This window comes from Bactrocera dorsalis, chromosome 6 (genome assembly GCF_023373825.1).
Source record: "Bactrocera dorsalis isolate Fly_Bdor chromosome 6, ASM2337382v1, whole genome shotgun sequence".
Lineage (NCBI taxonomy): Eukaryota > Metazoa > Arthropoda > Insecta > Diptera > Tephritidae > Bactrocera > Bactrocera dorsalis.
The window spans coordinates 19,642,519-19,661,546 of NC_064308.1; the positions used below are offsets into that span (position 1 = coordinate 19,642,519).

At 44.3% G+C, this 19,028-nt stretch overlaps 2 protein-coding genes and 1 pseudogene across 8 annotated transcripts in view; 2 read left to right on the forward strand and 1 right to left on the reverse strand.

Moving 5' to 3' along the window:
* The window catches only part of LOC125779325 (uncharacterized), a 326,516-nt gene that overhangs the window by 195,232 nt on the left and 112,256 nt on the right, over positions 1-19,028 (forward strand). The gene's annotated exons all lie outside the window — the stretch shown is intronic.
* LOC105222899 (adapter molecule Crk) overlaps positions 1-19,028 on the reverse strand; it is a 154,080-nt gene that overhangs the window by 122,461 nt on the left and 12,591 nt on the right. The window lies entirely within an intron of this gene.
* LOC125779424 (uncharacterized) lies at positions 10,473-11,640 on the forward strand (annotated as a pseudogene).

The following is a 19,028-nucleotide window of genomic DNA, read 5'->3' on the forward strand; positions in this document are numbered from 1 at the left end:
GGAACTCCAGCGTCATCTAGACAACCACAGGATTAAAGCCAAACGCCAGACCCGTCGCATTCAGCTAGCTAACCGGACGTATATACCGAGCACGAAAATGTATCCCGTTACCATCGAGCTGGGTAAGAAGACGACGCATCTACTCGTATCCGCTTTACCGACGCTGTCGGAACCTGTCATCCTGGGCATGGATTTCCTGAGGAAACGGGACCTGACTATTACCGTCGATGGTCAACCCCTAGCCGCTACACGCCTGAGCACGCATCTTACAGAAAGGGAGAATCACCAATTGAATACACGCCTCACTGAAAACGCAGCAGTGTTCTCGACGATCACCGGCCCCAGCACAGCCGCCGAACATGTGATTCGACTTAAACACGATCGCCCATTGAAGCAGAGATATTATCCGCGCAACCCAGCGATGCAAGGAGTAATCAATCAGGAGGTGAACGAATTGATTGCAACCGGCCGCAGCGAAGTCTCTAACAGCGCTTACAGCTCGCCCATTGTCTTAGTGCGAAAGAAACAAGGAAGTTGGCGAATGTGTATCGACTACCGGCAACTTAACGCAGCAAGTATACCAGACGAATACCCACTTCCCCAAATAAACGCAATCCTAGACCAGTTGAAGGAAGCTCGGTTTATCTCGACCATCGACCTGAAGAACGGCTACTGGCAGATTTCGCTACACCCCCGCTCACGCCCGTACACCGCATTTACCGTACCGGGGAGAGGTTTATTCCAGTGACGAGTGATGCCTTTTGGGCTGCATTTGGCGCCAGCAACATTCCAGCGAGCCTTAGACACCGTCCTGGGATCAGAACTACAGCCGAAGGTCTTCGCCTATCTGGACGACATCATTGTACTGGGAAACTCTTTCGAAGAGCACTTGGACTACTTGCAAATAGTGTTCATGCGCCTTCAACAAAACCGCATGCAGATCAACTTTGAGAAGAGCAAGTTCGTGCAGCAACGTCTCCATTACTTGAGCCATGTAGTCAGCAACGAGGGTATTCACACCGACCCGGCTAAGGTGGCAGCCATTAGCGACATGGCAGCACCTACCACCATCCGAGAACTACGCCGCTTCCTGGGAGCAGCCTCGTGGTACCGACGTTTCGTAGCAGACTTCGCCACAATATCAGCACCACTGAACCGTTTATTGAAAAAGAACCAGCGTTGGTCATGGGGTGCCGAACAAGAAGAAGCATTCCAGGCGCTAAAGGAAAGACTAACTAGTGCACCCATCCTGGGCTGCCCTGACTTCGGGAGGCCTTTCTGTCTGCAGACTGACGCCGGCGGAGAAGGACTAGGCGTGGTACTATTTCAACGCCATTCGGACCAAGAACGGGTTGTAGCATACGCCAGTCGCAGCTTGACAGAGTTGGAGAAGCGATACTCCGCCACCGAACAGGAGTGCCTAGCCGTATTGTGGGGTATAAGGAAAATGCGACCATACCTGGAGGGCTATCATTTCACCGTAATCACCGACCATCATTCGCTTAAATGGCTTCACACCCTGCAGAACCCATCCGGAAGACTCGCAAGGTGGGCCCTAGAGCTACAACAGTTTGACTTCGACATCGAGTATCGCAAAGGTACCCTCAACGTAGTCGCCGACGGGCTATCCAGATGCCCACTGAAAGACCAAGAAGGCAATGCGGAACTTTTGCATGCCGTCCATGATCAACCGGATAGATGGTATGAAAGACGTACGCGCCAGGTACACGATCAACCAAAGAAACATCCCGATTGCCAACTTATCGATGGCCGGCTCTTTCGGCACATCGCCCCACGCAATACGCTATCCAGTGCGTACCGGAGCACCGTCGACTCGAAGTCCTGAGAGAAAATCACGACGCCAGCACCGGCGGTCACCTGGGTGTACACAAAACACTCAAACGCACACAAGAAGGGTACTATTGGCCTGGGATGCACTCAAGTATGTTCGTCGATGCCAACAATGTGCCGAATATAAGATAGACCAGCGCCGACCTGCCGGGATGATGGCCACCATGCAATGCTCACGACCGTGGGAAGTTGTAACGGCAGACTATGTAAGCCCACTACCACGCTCAACAAATGGCAACACGTGCTTGCTAGTGCTCAAGGATAAGTTCTCCAAGTGGGTGGAACTCGTGCCAGTCCGGAATGCAACCACCGCCAGTGTTATAAAGGCGCTACGAGAACGCGTGATATACCGGTTTGGTTGCCCTGACGTATTCCTTACCGACAACGGGAAGCAATTCACCGGCAAGCCGCTTACACAGTTCCTGGAGAGCCACGGAATTCAACATCGTTTCACCGCCATTTACGCTCCACACGAGAACCCAACCGAGCGCACCAACAGAGTCGTGAAAACTATGATCGCCCAACGAACAAAGGCCGATCATCGGACCTGGGACCACCAACTAGCCGAAATAGCTTTCGCGATAAATACATCACAACACGACTCGACAAAAACATCAGCAGCTGAGATAAACTTCGGGTACACACCAGCTACACCGAAACAAATCCGCAAAGAAGGGAACGTGCCCGACGAAGAAGCCACCACCGTGCCGACACTCACCGAGCTTTGGCAAGAAGTTTCTCTCAACTTGTCTACCGCAGCAAAACGCCAGAAGAGATTCTACGATTTGCGCAGACGACCATGGAAGCCACTTATCGGCGAGAAAGTACTCAAAAGAGATCATCCGCTCTCTTCCGCAGTAAACAACTTTGCACAGAAGCTTGCTCCGAAGTATTCTGGCCCATATATCGTCAGAAAATTCAAGTCGACCAATACAGTTGAACTTGTGAATCCGAACGCACCAGGTGGGCGTACCATTCATGTGCTTCTGCAAGATCTAAAGCAGCTGCCAACCGAATACTAAACTTGAGTAGCCGCTAGCGCGATCTCTACCGAGCCTACGGACTCTAACTCCGAGCCACCTAGCACCAATGTAACGCAACCATAGACGTTGCCGACACTAATCAAAGCGTCCGTTTGCTCATCTCTTTCCAGATAACCAAAATGAAACCGACAACCAGCAGAAGGGCGCATGCATCGAGCCGCCAAACACAGCCGCCGGACGAGCCGCAAAGGCCGCCACCTTTCCGGCCACCCCCGGAAGTACGACCGCGGGTGCACCTGAATACAACCGCGTTACATGCGATAAGTACCGATAACACTGGGTCAGCTGCCCGAACTCGTCCTAGGGTACCCAGACAGCACCTGGAGCGCAGCGTCATCAACGCCTCCACCCTAAGTCGGCCGGCCACAGAACCAGCGGTATTAGAAGCATTGCCACGACAGACGCCGCTCAGCACCAACGCCCGGAAGCTCCCGACCACCAGGCGAGCCCCAACGCCACGGGAAGCAGACCGTGAACATGGTGCTGCGACAGAGCCGCGCGCCGCCCAAACCTCGACGCACCCAGCAGGCCAAGCGAAGGCCCAGGTAACGCTCTCCGCCAAACAAAGCGACCTGCCGACTGCAGCTTCGCTCCAACTCGGCCAGCGAGGCACGGCAAAGAGTACCGCGAGGAAGGAAGCCAGTACCGCGGAGCCACTCGCAGAGAAGGTGCAAGAGGCGCCCGCTACAACAACGCCGGCATGCTCGAACGACGATGGGGCGTCTGCCCCAGCAATTGACAAGACCAACGTCGAGACGACGCCGCCTCACCCAAAAGCGACGCCAACCCCGACGGCGACCCGGCCTCCAACTGCCGAGATCAGCGCACAACCGGCTACGCCTGACACATCACCCCCACAAGTGACACCGGTGGGCGAAATCCCAGGGTTCCTGGAAGGGCTGGTGATGACCAGACAGCATTTTATCAAGCGCTCCAAGCGAACGCTGTTCTTCCGAGGCCGACGTCTAGCCCTCCAGAAGCTAGAAGGCGACCGGGTTCTGGTGCGATACGGCGAGGACAGATGCGTGCTTCACTTATACGAGTAACACCTCAGAGCAGCCATTATAATTAAGTCATTAGCTTTAGGTATGTATTTGCATTACCTTTAACTGTACAATGCATCGCGTAGGCCAGAAATTAAAACTAGTTTTTTTTACCAGTTACCATAGTTATTCATGCATTTATACGATTACATTAAATGGGTGTCACTAGTTGTAAGCTATAAGACCTAAGGCGCCTTGTACTATAGGTTAAGAAATACTATTAAATAAAGGTTTCCACACCCGCTCCCCGTTCACGGCACAAGCCAACTAGGACAGCCAGCCAGCCTCCAGCAGAACCATCGTGGGAGATCTCCTTCCACGCGCCGCCAGCGAAGTATCATTGTCCGAAGTGAGGGGGGGACTGTAACGTGGCTTTTACCACCTTACAATAATTTACGTCAACTTACCTCACTACGATGTTGAGCGCCGCTAGAGCTTTCCACCATACGTCCTAACGCACCATACGCATACTTACCTCGCTACGGTGACGAAAGCTGCGCTGTGCTGCTATATAAGCAAGCACTTCACATCGAGTGCGATCATTCCTTCCAGCACTCTGGCTAGGACGGTCGCCATCGACAGCATCAGGCAGGGGTAAGTTAAAAACAATAGAAGTAGGAAGTAGAAGTAGGCAGTATGGGGTAGAAAATCGCGCAGAAAAGGCGTTATGCCAGTGCTCGCGATGACTGCCCTATACAGTAGAAGGGGGGAAGCGCAGGCCTTGCGCAGAAAAGGCATCACCGCCGGGTGATGCCAGTGCTCGCGATGGCCCTGCCCGGTAGTTGAGGGATCGCAGCCTCGCGCAGAAAAGGCATCACCGTCGGGTGATGCCAGTGCTCGCGATGGCCCTGCCCGGTAGTTGGGGGAATGCGCAGGCCTCGCGCAGAAAAGGCATCACCGCTGGGTGGTGCCAATGCTCGCGATGGCACTGCCGTAGCCGCGTCGAGAACACGTGGCGTCAGTACCGCTGCTTATGGCACCGTTATTAAAACTAACGCGACTAACAGGCGACATGTAATGTAAGGACAGTGCAAGAGAGTCGATAGTGGGAGGCCAACGAAGACGGTTGGCTATTAACGAAATCTCTCCTACACAGAGGAGTCCGTTCAGTTTCATCAATTCCGTTCGTTTTCATCACCGTGCCAGCTTCAACAAGCGTCAACGCCTGGCTCATCAATCCCGTTCGTTTTCATCACCGTGCCAGCTTCAACAAGCGTCAACGCCTGGCTCATCAATTCCGTTCGTTTTCATCACCGTGCCAGCTTCAACAAGCGTCAACGCCTGGCTCATCAATCCCGTTCGTTTTCATCACCGTGTCAGCTTCAACAAGCGGCAACGCCTGGCTCGCCAATCTCGCTCGTTTTCATCGCTACTGTATACATCACGCTGGTCTGGCTGTCCACTGAAAGGGGGGTGTGGACACTTCATCTATTGAATTAAATCTTTTATTTGCTAAGGGTTCGTGGGTCCCAAGGCTGACCCTGGAGCGGCTGAGCATACCTCAGCTATGGAAGAAACCCCATTACACACGTTGCAGTGATTATTTTATACCATATCGTACAAAATAAGCTTAAATACGATGATAATTTTAATAAAGTTGATTTTCTTGGAAGCGTTATCTTTAATTTTTTCTAAGCATATATCCCCAGCGTCCTATTTATATGACAGGCTGATTCATCAATCAAGGCATTTTTTTTATTTTTTTTATTTCATATTCTTCTTTCTTAACGTATTAAGAGCAAAAGTTACAAATTTCATCAAAAAATTCCAATGATTTCGATGCTTGGGAAGTAATGGGTTAAAGCCTGACAGGTTTCTTTAGGTATCTCATACCAAGTTTTTTGTATGCACTGCCATAACTGGTCTTTGTTAGAGAAAGATTGACTCGCCAAATTTTTTTTAGTTCTCCCCATAGGTTTTCTATTGGATTTAAATCCTGATATTGGTGATATACCCAACGTAATGGTAAGTTTTCTTCAGCATATGTAGGGTATCATGACATTTTCAAGTATTTCCTTGTACTCCGACGCTGTAATTTTGTTAGTTGTTCGGTATATAGGACCTACTCCATACCAAGAAAAACATCCTCACACCATGACGTTTCAACCTCCATGCTTCACAGTTTTTTTTGTGAATCGAACGTGAATCTCCTTTCCTTTTGGTCGACGCACATTTCTCTCACAATCATTTCCAAACAAATTCATTTTAGTTTCATCACTCCATAAGATGTTTATCCACTTTTTTGCTACCTCAGGTCCTGACCAATCTAAATGACTTCTTGCAAAGTTTAACCTCATATCTAAATTTTTTGTTCGCATTAATGGAATTTTCCTGGCTATTCGTCCTGGTAGCTTGACCTTTTGCAAACGCCTGCGAACTGTTTGTGCACTTACTACATTTCCAATTTCTGCTGCTATCACCTTCGACATCTTGAATGGGTCCTTTTTACAAATAGTTACAATGTGGCGATCAAGAACTGCACTCGTTTTTTGTGGCCTTCCACGAGAGACTCTAAATTTTCAAAAACATTTTTAATAAAATTATGAGACCTTTCCATTAATTTTCCAATTTCCCGAAGCGATTTTCCTTGCTTTCTGAGGTTTGAAACCAGCCGGACTTCTACAACAGCGCAATGTGACTTCCGACCCATCTGATCGAAAAGTATTCACACAAAACTGAAATCCGCATTAACTCGTGGATTCTCTTAGAAAGGGCGATGTCATATTATCTTAATTAAACTTCCAGCTTAACCATAAAAAGTGTTTAAACTATTAAGTGTACTAAGTTTTATAGTGTAACTATTATTTTGAGCAGGTATGTACTATACGTACTTATGTTGTGTGCAATTGAGAGCTCGTTAAAGAGATCAATTCGCTTTGTACCTAAGTATGCACGAAATGTTTGTGCTAATTTACATATGTATGTGTGTTTAATTAAATTTTTTTTTGTGCAATCCTGCTTGTTTTTGTTTGAAATAAAACCTGAGGTATTGCGGGATGTTTGCCAATGTGGGCTTTGAATAGTAGTTATGTAGTTATGTATAGGAATGTATGTACAATTGTAGATGTAGCAATAATATATTTGTGTATATACTGTTCATAAACTTATTTTTATTTTATGAAACTAATTTTTTTTATAATATATTCGTTGTTAGTTGACACTGTCGTCGTTCGTTGAAATAGCGTCAGTGGCGTGACTTTGAACGCCTGCGCCGCCGTTGACTGCGACTGCGCTATCGTTACTACCTGCATTTTGTACCGTTTGTACCTCTTGTGTGCTGGCTGTAGCAGTGCCGTTATTTTGTGCTTGTACCATCATTTCGCTTAACTGCTTCATCTCCTGCTGCAGTTGTGCCACCGTTGATATCTCGGAGGACTCCACCGTAACGTTGATTTCTTGGATGTTCACCTCGTCGGACTCCTCATATGCGCTAAGACGTTGTATCAACTGATCTGGCTTGCCAGTCGTCGCTAGCTGCCTTTCCCGTAGCAACCTCTTAAGTTGTTCCACCTTTAAATCACTAATTTTCACCATCGTATCGTTTTTATATATGTATCTGCAGGTCAGATGGCTTGAGGAAATTTGTGAAAATGAATGTTGTTATTGAAAATCGAAGCTGGGAAAGTTGAATGACTTTGATCCAAGCCACTTTCAATAGAAGGAAAACGCGATGTCAAAGAAGAAACGGGAGTGGTTAGGACAAGGGTTGTTTGCCGTTAAGAACGCAAACGATAGTTGTGTATAAGTTGGTGCAATGTATTGAATTTGAGAAATGCAAAATTTCTTTAGAGTATACATATCATTTGGCTCCATGTTTATAGCAACCAGATACATAAAGCATGCCCCAAACTTAAATTGGTAACTCATACTTCATACTTTTTTTTGTTTAATGTTCGCTTTTAACACTTCTGTTACAAAACTTTAGGAATGGATAGATAGCCTTATATATTTCGGGATTTAGCAACCCTGGTGTTGCAATCTGGCAACTCACAACTTTATCGCAAAGTTTGCCATTTTTGATGTTATAAATACTCAGAACGTGTTGACATACGAGCGCGATTTGTGTTGTTTACAGTAACTTGAAATATTCATCTCGGCCAAAAATTGAAATTGAATTTCGAATATTTTCGGGGAATTATTTTTTACAACTTTTGGAAAGACGAAGAACAGGAAAAACACCACCGAGGGAGGCCTGGACGCAGGAGTAGACTAAGCGACGCGAGTTCTAGTCTAACAAGACAGAGCGAAGGAAGAAACAACACATACGACCCTCCAGACACCGATCTCCAACGAAGCGAAAGAAACATACCGGAAACGAGATGTCACAGAACACACGACCTAAAGGAGCACAGGACTGAATAAAACGTCTCAGCTTTGGGAACTGTGAAAGAAGATTCGTCGAGAAAACATCGTCAGAAAAAAGAAACGATGAACAGACATATCACATCGTGACCATCGTCGTACGTCACCTAGTGAAAAAACACATCGGGAAGCAGGCAACAATTCAAAGAAAGCAGAAACCACTCTCAGAGTGGACGATCTCGATGGCTACAGCGCACACACTTCTTGGCTGCAGAAGAAAGAACTATCGGAGCACATCAGGGTAAAAGAACCGCACCTACAAGAGAAAGATATGACACTAAAGAATCCCTCACCTAGCGAAGAAAAGGGAAAGATGTCAAGAGATGCTCTAATAGAGCAAAAAAAGTCAACTGGGAGGAATATAAATCCAAGCTGAAAAACTACAATAAAACAATAATGGAAGCCAGACGATGTAACTTTAAAAGCTTCTACGAAGGCATATCCCATCGATACAAGAAGCAACTAGATTACACAAGGCATTGCCAAAAGATGCAAAATAAGTAAAATGGCATTAAGGCTAGAAGACAACAAATACACAAGGAATGAAAAAAAAGACCTATAACTCGGCTCAAGATATATTTTCCGGTAGCCATGTCCATCCTCAAACATGTTAGAAAGGACTAGTCCTACAGGACAATAAGCTTAACATCCTTTAACCTATCGGCAGTGGAAAGACTATTGGTAACCACATAAGAACAACCCCTCTAAGAGATACAGATCTACACCCTGCACAACATACATATAAGGAAGGCACTGTTATTATTAAATTAAAGAGGTTGAAGGTCGACCTGAACGAGGCATGTCTTCAGGGGGTATTCTACTCTAGAATTTTGAAAAATTCGATTTTTTTTCATATATTTAAAGTTCAGACCATTAAGAACATATCCTCCAAAGCATTTTTAAATAGCAAAATTATTTTAAGAGCTACTTACTTTAGTGACGCAGTACCTAGCCCGGTAGGTAGGTAGACTCACATTTCTAAACGCGTTTTTTTCGAAACTGCTTTTTTCCACACGGTACCGGCATTATCTCAAGTTCTATACAACCGATTTACTTGAAATTTTGTGTGAACCTTCTCTATATAATCCCTTATAGTTCCTACCAGCATCGTGTCATTTTTGTTTTTAATATTAAAAAAAAAAATCACGAATTTCTAAAAAAAGCGTAAAAAATTATTATTATTTTCAGGCAGCCGCCATTTTTCAAAAAATAATTTTTTCGTGTTCCCTGAGGTAGGGACTATAACAGCGTCCTTACTGATTATGATTTGATTTTTTTTTCAGATCACCAGGATGCGCCATTTTTTACACCTGTCACAGTTTTAGACATTCTTTGTAATTTCTCGATTTATTTCAATTTTCTTTTATATTAATGAGGTTGACGGTCGCCCTGAACGAGGCATGTCTTCAGCGATCTCTCGAATGTTTTTGCAGCACTCGTAGGCTTATGTTTTTGCTAAAACTAAATTACCGTAAAACTTTTCCAACGATTCCGCACACGAAATTTGGTAAGAAATACAAAATTTTAGACACATTCTTTGTAATTTCTCGATTTAATTTAATTTTCTTTTATATTATGCAATTATTATACTATAACTCTTCACTACATTGTTTCTACATATTTAATTTTAAATGCTTGCTTTAAATTAGCATTTTAATTTTTATATAATTTCCTTGCACAATAACAAAAAGGTTCTATATTGACAAATAATACATTAACTATAGTACTATCGTTCCCTTCTTGATAAATCACGATCTCGGATCGGACAGGGTGATTTCTTGAAGCGCAACCGCAGGCCACCTAGGCAGCCAGAGTTATTTTTTGAGGCACGGCCGCCAGCACAAAAGGATGTAGTATACAAATGGACTAAGGACCACTCTGATTTGGATCGGCCAGGTTTATCTTTTGTAAGCGCAGCCGAAGGACCCCTCAAAAAGGAAAAGTAAAGGAAATTTTACCAATAAAAGTAATGTTAAAAGATTATATCACTTTTTTTTTAATTTAATTTTCTATAACGGATATTGTTACATCTAAACAAGGTACCTTGTCAGTTTTGTCTTTTTTGTCATTATTTTGATATTTGACAAATATTAATGGTACTCATTTAATGTAGCAAATATATTGCATTTGTTGCAAACGTCGCGAAATGGCAAAGTGGCAACTCATCTGTTCATTTTTGTATGCAATTTCGTTTGCAACACAATGGCAACTATGCGAGCCAATTCTAAATGGCATCCATGGCAATTTGTGGCATATCAATATCAGCTGATCATTAAAACAGTTCAAACAAAGTTCTTATAAAATGGAAGAAGTAAGTATATTTAACTTTTATGTACTATTATTTTTCTCTAACTTTCAATTGTCTGTGACACATGTGTACATGTATTTATAGAAAAAACGTTCGCGGATAAATGGAACTTTTCGTTGGACAGAACGACAAACTAAAGATTTACTCAACATTATCGTGGAAAATGTAAAAGCTAATCCGGAACAGTTCGAGGTAATATGTTTGCTATTTCCAATAAGAGGGTATTTAACATTTAGTGAACTTACATATGTATTGTAGAAACCAACTGCTCAAAAATTCTATGAGCATATTACAAAAAATGCATGTACTTTGAACAGCATCAAATGGGATATTATGCGAACAAAAATGAGGCTCCTAAAAACAAGTTTTTCGTCCGCACTGAAATGGAAGGGTCAAACAGGTGCAGGATTGCTAGAAAATGGAGATGTAAAAAGCGTTCTATGATGACTTGTACGCAATATTTGGTCATCGTGTAAATGTGCAGCCGCCAGCTATCTATGAATCAACCATGCCAGTGTCATTGTTGGATACTTTTGTAGTAGATGCGTTGATGGAAAATGATGGCGAAACATTTTCAACAAGTTTACCTGAAAGTCCGTTGGCCAGTCCGACTGTGGTGCTTCCTTCTACATCAGAGAGTGTAGCAAGTCCGTCCGCCCTGTCCATCGCAACAAGTGCTTGTACGCAAAATAACACTACACCAAAAAGAAATTTGAAAAGGCCTCAAAACTCAAACCCATTTGCATTATTATTTGAAATTCAATCAAAAAAGCTGGAATTAGAATCACAAAAACTAGAATTCGGAAATGAAAAAGAGCAAAACAAATTCATGTTACAGAAGCTACAACTGGAGAAGGAGGAAAGGATCGAAATGGAGAAAATAAGATTGGAGCACGAAAGATTGTTAAGTGTTGATTCGTCAAACAAGAAAATGCTTGATGAAGAGCCCCTTGCCGGAACATAAGGAGGCGTATTCGTAAGGTTATGATCCGCAAAAGAAAGCGTACTCTAAATTTTTCGTTTGTCTTCGGAATCACGCTCAAAATTTTGGTTTAAATGCCAAAATATTTCTTTATTAATTTTTTTAAATGCTCTAATGTGCATATAGAACTTGAATATATTCCAATAAATAAGCTTTTAATTGTTAGTACAAATTCTTTTATTCATTGTTTGCATAACTTAACAATTCATAGATGGTTCGGCGTACCGCTTCCCCTTCATTAGTTCGAGCAGTAGGTAATGACTCTAAAACATCGTGCTCAGATTCCTCAAGCTCGTAATCGAAACGATCGTCAAGTCGGAGTATAATATTGTGCAACAACGCGCAACAGATAATCCATTTATTTATTCTATTCATGCTTTTTTCATCCTTGATTTGAAGTCTCAACGTTTTCAAGCTGCCAAACCTTTCGTTCAACATGCCATAACAATGTTCAATTCTAATCCTATAACGACTGAATATTTTGTTAAAGAAAGTTCGCTGACCCTGTGTTAGTTCTCTAGAGTTGTCTCTAAATGGTGTTATAAGAGTTCGTGACAATTTATAGGCACTGTCACCTGCGATCCATTCAGCTCCTCTAAAAAACACATCTGCGTTATTCGACAATTCGCAGTTACTAAAAATACGTGCATCATGTACGCTACCTGGATAGCCTAACACCAAATGTCTTATTTGAAGCGAATGGTCACAAACAGCTTGAACTTTAACTGAGTATTGGTGCTTTCGTGAAAAGTAAGCTTCTGGGTCTTGAGAAGGTTTTTCCGCCAAAGGAATTTCAGTACCATCGACGTATCCCACGCAGTTTGGCAATTCACCCCAGGTTTCTGAAACGAGCTTTTTACGTTCATCGCTATTTGGCCAAAACAGATACTGATCTTTATGCTTTAACAGTGCTTTAAAAATTATGTCAGTCAAATTCTAATATAAAGAAAAAGATAAACATTAATCTAACAAAACAATGACAAACACTAATCTGTATGATACCACCATCACTAACTCCAAACAAGCCAGCAATCTTAGACAGAGTAGCGCCTTCACCGTTTGAGCCTAAGCGATATAATACGATTGCTAATTGTGTTTTGAGAGGGAATTGTTTGCAAGAACGTATTTGGTTGAACGACGCATCGTCTTTTATTAAATTTAAAATAAAGTCGAAGGTTTTCCAGTTTACGCTTGTAATCTTATTGAATCTAGTCTCATCAAGTTCCCACAACACGTCGTTTAAGAATTCCTTACACTTAGGCACACTATTTTGAATAAACGGCACACTATATCTACATTCTTCGCCCAGGGCCAAAACAATCAGCAGTTCCTCCAATATGTAATCTTCTTTTATTGTCTTCTCTTCTACCAGAAAACAGAATTTTACTCATTTGAAGCAAAATACAAATTAAATATATACCTTCGTCCTCACAAAAATTGTCGACAATCATTAAATCGTTTAATGCAGCTACTTCTAATAATTTAAGAAGTTTTTGTTTTTCGCTCTCTCTCGGCATTTTAAAATATTCACTTTGAACAAATAAACAGCTGACTTGTACGAGTTTTGCTATCATGTGTTGCCATTGGGCACTCATTTAACCGTAGTGGCAACTTTGTAAGTTCGCAATTATTGCATACATGCGAAATTAAATGAGTACCATTATTGTGTATACAAGTGATTCCGCAAGTTATCATATTTTACCGTGATTATTGAAATTGTGATTATTAAAAAACAAATTAGTGCAAAAACATATTCAAAAATTTCGACACTCGCGAAAAATACATTTCATTTGTGGAAGAGGAAAGCCTAATTTTTAAAAGAAAATGATTCCGATGCCGTGCACGAACTGCGGTATCGAGGTCGAACCACACATGGTTTGAGAACATCAAAATACTACTGCCTCAAGTATTCTATTTAATATATGCGTATGCATTGGTTACGGATGTGAGTGGGAATTAGCAGCCTGATAGAAGTGCTACGGCTTTAGGACTGAGAAGCAGATTGTCTGCACTAAACCAGCCCATCATAGTCGTGTACCACTGCAGTTGCTCCCTAAAGCCGATCACCAACAGGCGCAACTGTCCCTGGTAGTCAAGCAAGCTCTCTGATCTTAAGAAAAAGGTAGGTAGGCTCTTCACGGCTAAACGTCCGAAGATTTGGGAGGAACATAAATACAACCTAACCTCCTATAATTAGGAGATTAGGTCTGCAGAATTTAGGAAGTTGTGTGAAAACGTCATCACTTCTGCGGGCGGATTTCCCGAAGACAATTCGAGAAAAGCACTGTCTACTTGTAGTCAATGACAAGCCATTTCATTTAGATTGGTTAGTCGCAAGGCATCTGTTAACTGTGGCTTCGTTCGCGAAATTCAAGTCTCCGGGGGCGGACGGTAGATAGATAGATAGATAGTGTTATGAGGTAATGCACCGCGACCTAGGGTCTATTGTGCCCTCTCCTGTATCACATATCTTCCCAGAGTCCCAGCAGCCTGAATAGTTCCAATAGTTTGCCGGGCGCTTTTGAGGTGATGTGATCCCTGCTGATATAAATGGAATTCAGGGCCTTAAGTCTTTTTCCACAGATTGCTGTGCAATCCAGGATTAGGTGTGCTGGTGTTTCCTGTTCCAAGTCGCAGAACCGGCAGTTAGCACAGGAGACTATGCCCATGTTGGACACGTGTTTCCTGAGCCTGCAGTGCCCTGTGCAGATCGCGACGAGGAGACGGAATTTGTCACGCTGGAGGCGAATTAGTTCTTTGAACCTGGAAAGATTGTACCCTCCTAGAAGCAGCTTGGCGTGCCGCATACTTGCTGCCTGTTGCCAATGCTGTTCTCTCTCCAATCTCTCAGTGTGGGATCCTACCACTATGTATGGTTCTGGTCCCATCACCTTGGATGCTGCCGCCGCGCGGGCTAGTTCGTCGGCCTTCTTGTTTCCTTCTTTTCCATTGTGCCCTGGCACCCAAATTAGGTGCACCCGGTTGCACAAGGACAGACGGTTCCCTCCACTAAAAGAGATTTGGTCTCATATGAGGAGATCGCCTTTAATGCCGCTTGACTATCACTGAGAATAGCTATGCGCTGGTTACGATAGTTGCGGCGGAGGTTGACTTCAGCGCACTGATATAGGGTAAAAACTTCAGCCTGGAAGATACTTTGGAAGCGTCCCAATGGTATGGACAGCTTAGTACGCGGTCTCGCAATACCTGCCCCAATACCTTCCGGTGTTTTTGAGCCATCAGTGTACCACTGAATGGTACTGTGCTACTACCCATGAGTTTTGGGTATAAAGTGGTTATATTTTTCGGTTATCATACGCTTATAGTGAAACAAAATTTGAGTTTTCGTACTGTACTGTATACTTTACACTTTATTACATATTATTATTACCTATATTATTATACATATATATTACGTGTATACCATATTTAAAATATGAGTTTCGGATATAAAGTGGTTGTTGTTGTTGTGTTAACGGGAATACTAATCCCCGTTTGGGTGGTAAGGATCCTTTGTGTTGTCGTCGACGTCATCTAACGGTAGGCCCAGGAAACGTGCTGTTTCGACGGGGTCGGACCGAGGGAAGAGGGTGTTATATGTGTGTCAGATCACAGGATCATTCGTTTCGTTCTGGGGGTGGCAGTCGGGGACCGACCTCCGACTCGTACCCCGCGAAATACGAACTGGGGTACTTTCAGAGAAATTCTAAACAATAATATAAGCATAAGCGTAGTAGGGCAGGCGGATGGTAAGTCCACCACAGATGGACTGGAGAGCAGACTGAGTGCCATAAACCAGTCCATTGTGGACGCCTATCATTGTGCCTGTCCATTGAAAACGACCACCAGCAAACAAAGCTGGCCCTGGTGGTCCAGTAAACTCTCAGCCCTCAGACTTAAGGTGCGCAGGCTATTCAACAAAGCCAAGCGCACAGGCAGCTGTGAGGACTACAAACGGCACCTAACAGTCTACAACAAGAAGATTAGGCTTGCCAAGTCAAACAGTTTCAGGAAATTCTGTGATAGCGTCTCCTCGACCCCTGAGGCAGCTGGACTGCACAAGGCGTTGTCGAAGGGTAAGACGGACAGATGTTTTATTCCTAAAAAGACAAGACGGGATTTATACGACAAGCGCGGAGAAGAGGGCAGACACTCCTATAAACGCACTTCCCGGGGACAGTTCAAGCGGACCTAATTCCAACCTCGGTCACACGTAGGCCGGATCGCTCAGACTGGCTGACTGCAAGGAACCTGTTCACTGCAGACTCGGTCAGGTGAACACTGGCCTCCTTTTCGAGCTACAAGTCACCGGGAGTGGACGGCGTCTTCCCGGCCCTCTTGCAGCAGGGTATGGATATCCTCCTTCCACACCTGCTAGGGCTGATGAGAGACAGCCTGGCGTTGTCGTATATCCCTGAACCGTGAAGAACAGCAAAAGTAATTTTCATCCCCAAGATAGGGAAGAGAGACTACTCGCTAGCCAAATCGTTTCGGCCTATAAGTTTCACATCCTTTATGCTGAAAGGGATGGAAAAAGTACTAGACAATCATATTAGATTGGAAGTGCTAAGGATTGCACCACTACATGCCAGATAACACGCGTACAGAGCGTGTAGATCCACGAACACTGCTCTGTACCAACTCACGTCTGAGCTGCGGGATTCGCTGAACAATGGCGAGGTTGCGATCTGCGCCTTCCTTGATATTGAGGTTGCCTTTGATAATGCGTCCCACACTAGCGTGATCAAGGCACTCGAGAGAAGGAACGTTAACCCCACGATACGCAGATGGATAGAAGCCCTTCTGCGCACGAGGGTTGCAGAAACATCAGTAGGCAATAGTAAGATTCGTCTTGGCACCACGAGGGGCTACCCACAGGGTGGAGTACTGTCCCCTCTGCTATGGAGCCTGATAGTAGACGAACTACTCGAGCTGCTCACCAGCAATGGAATCCGCTGTCAGGGATACGCGGACGACATTGTCATAATGGCGAGAGGCAGATTTGAGAACACTCTCTGTGACATTGTTCAAAGGGGCCTAAAACCGGCGAAAGGATGGGGCACCACGGTAGAGCTAAACATCAACCCAGCAAAAACCACCGTGATCCCATTCACTAGGCGGAGATCTCTTCCGGGCCTGAGGTCAAATTCCTTGGCCTCACCTTAGACTCAACATTGAGATGGAGCAGGCATTTGGACTTAACGTTGTCCAAAGCAACTAGAGCGCTCATGATATGCAGACGCCTGACCGGCAGAACATGGGGATACAAGCCTAATATCATCAGATGGCTGTATACCATGATAGTAAGGCAGGTAACGATAGGCCTGATTGGAGCGGTTGCCTGGGCCGACAAGGCAGCACAGTCCTCTGTGATTCAGAGACTATCAAAGCTGCAGAGACTTGCATGTGTCTGTGCTTCGGGGGCAATGCGCACATGCCCTACGGTGGCACTGGAAGTCATACTAGAGCTCATACCGCTGCATCAGGTGATCAAGCTAGCAGCAAAACACACCATGCTGCTAATGTCAGCTGTGGAAGAGGAAAGATAGTGTCCTCTAAACAGATGGATGCTCTAGCGGAAAGCACACCGCTAGCCCTCCTCCCAAGAGACGGCACATCAAAGAAAATAAACTTCAATAAGAACTTCACAGTAACTCTAGGCAGCAAAACGGAGTGGAATGATTCCACTCTGGAAAGGCTGCTGGAGGACAGTACCATTCAGTGGTACACTGATGGCTCAAAAACACCGGAAGGCATTGGGGCAGGTATAGCGGGTCCGCATACTAAGCTGTCCATTCCTATGGGCTGCTTCCCAAGCATCTTCCAGGCTGAAGTTTTTGCCATCAGTCAGTGCGCCGAAGTTAACCCAGCGCATAGCTATCCTCAGTGATAGTCAAGCGGCACTAAAAGCGATCTTGTCGTACGAGACCAAATCGCTTTTAGTCGAGGAATGCATAGAAAGACTAAACCGCCTGTCTTTGCGCAGCCGGGTGCACCTAATTTGGGTACCAGGGCACAAGGGAGTAGAAGGAAACGAGAAGGCCGACGAACTGGCACGCAAGGCGGCAGCGTCAGAGATGTTGGGACCAGAGCCATATATAGTAGTAGGACCCCACACTCTTAAGGAGCTGCTTCGCACTGAGGAGAGAGAGGAGAGGGAGCGGTACTGGCGGCAGGCGGCAAGTATGCGTCACGCCAAGCTGCTTCTAGGATATATAACTCTCCAGGTTCAAAGAATTAATGAACCTCCCCCGTGAGAAATTCCGTCTCCTCGTCGCAGTTTACACAGGGCACTGTAAGCTCAGGAAGCACCTGTTCAATATGGGCAAGGTCTCCTGTACTACCTGCCGGTTCTGTGACTTGGAGCTGGAAACACTAGCACACCTAATCCTGGATTGCACAGCAATCTGTGGAAAAAGGCTCAAGGCCCTGGATTCCGTATACATCAGCAGGGATCACATCACCTCACTGGCGTCCGGCAAACTACTGGAACTGTTCAGGCTGCTGGGGCTCTGGGAGGTCATGTGATATAGGGAAGGGCACAATAGACCCTAGGTCGCGGTGCAGAACCTCAAATTTTATTCTATTTCTTTTCTATGTGTGGGGTTTGTGAGGCATGCAAAGAGGTGGTCAGTGTTATGCGGGGACTCGTTGCATGCAGGACATACAACGTTAATCCTCACCGATCTAACCCCGTTTGGATCGGTGAGTATTAATTTGATATAAAGTGGTTATATTTTTCGGTTATCATGCACTCTTATTGAAACAAATTTTGAGTTTTCGTACTGTACTGTTTAAAACACTTTATTACGTATTATTACTTATATAATTATACATATATATTACGTGTATTACTATATTTTAGGTGACGATATATATATTATTATATTTAAAATATCAGTTTTGGATATAAAGTGGTTATATTTTTCGGTTATCATGCACTCATACTGAAACAAAATTTGAATTTCGTACTGTACTGTATACTTTACACTAGGGGTTTTCGCTTGCTCTTGCAAGATTGCAGATTGCGAAAATACTATACCGAAATATACAAGGGCACGAGAGCACCCATTGCAGAATCTAATGATATATGAACGGCTGATTCGGCCAATTTATTATGAATGACTGTCATGCATGGCTATTATGAATTGGCGCACCTTCTGCATATATTTTTAACACAAAAAACTGTAACAAATCTTTATAATTTAAATAGAAATTATAAAATCTTTTTAAAACTTACCTTCCTCAACAATTTAACGACGTAATGTCTTTATGTAAAATGACAGCTAAAACAGGGTTGCAATTATATTTTTGCGTGACATTGCACGCAAATATACATGGGTTTTGGTCTGACATATTTTACAGCCATTGCAAGTAAATTTTTGTGTGTGTTCGTTGTTGTGCCGGTGCACCAAGAGGAAATATATGCAATTTTGCAC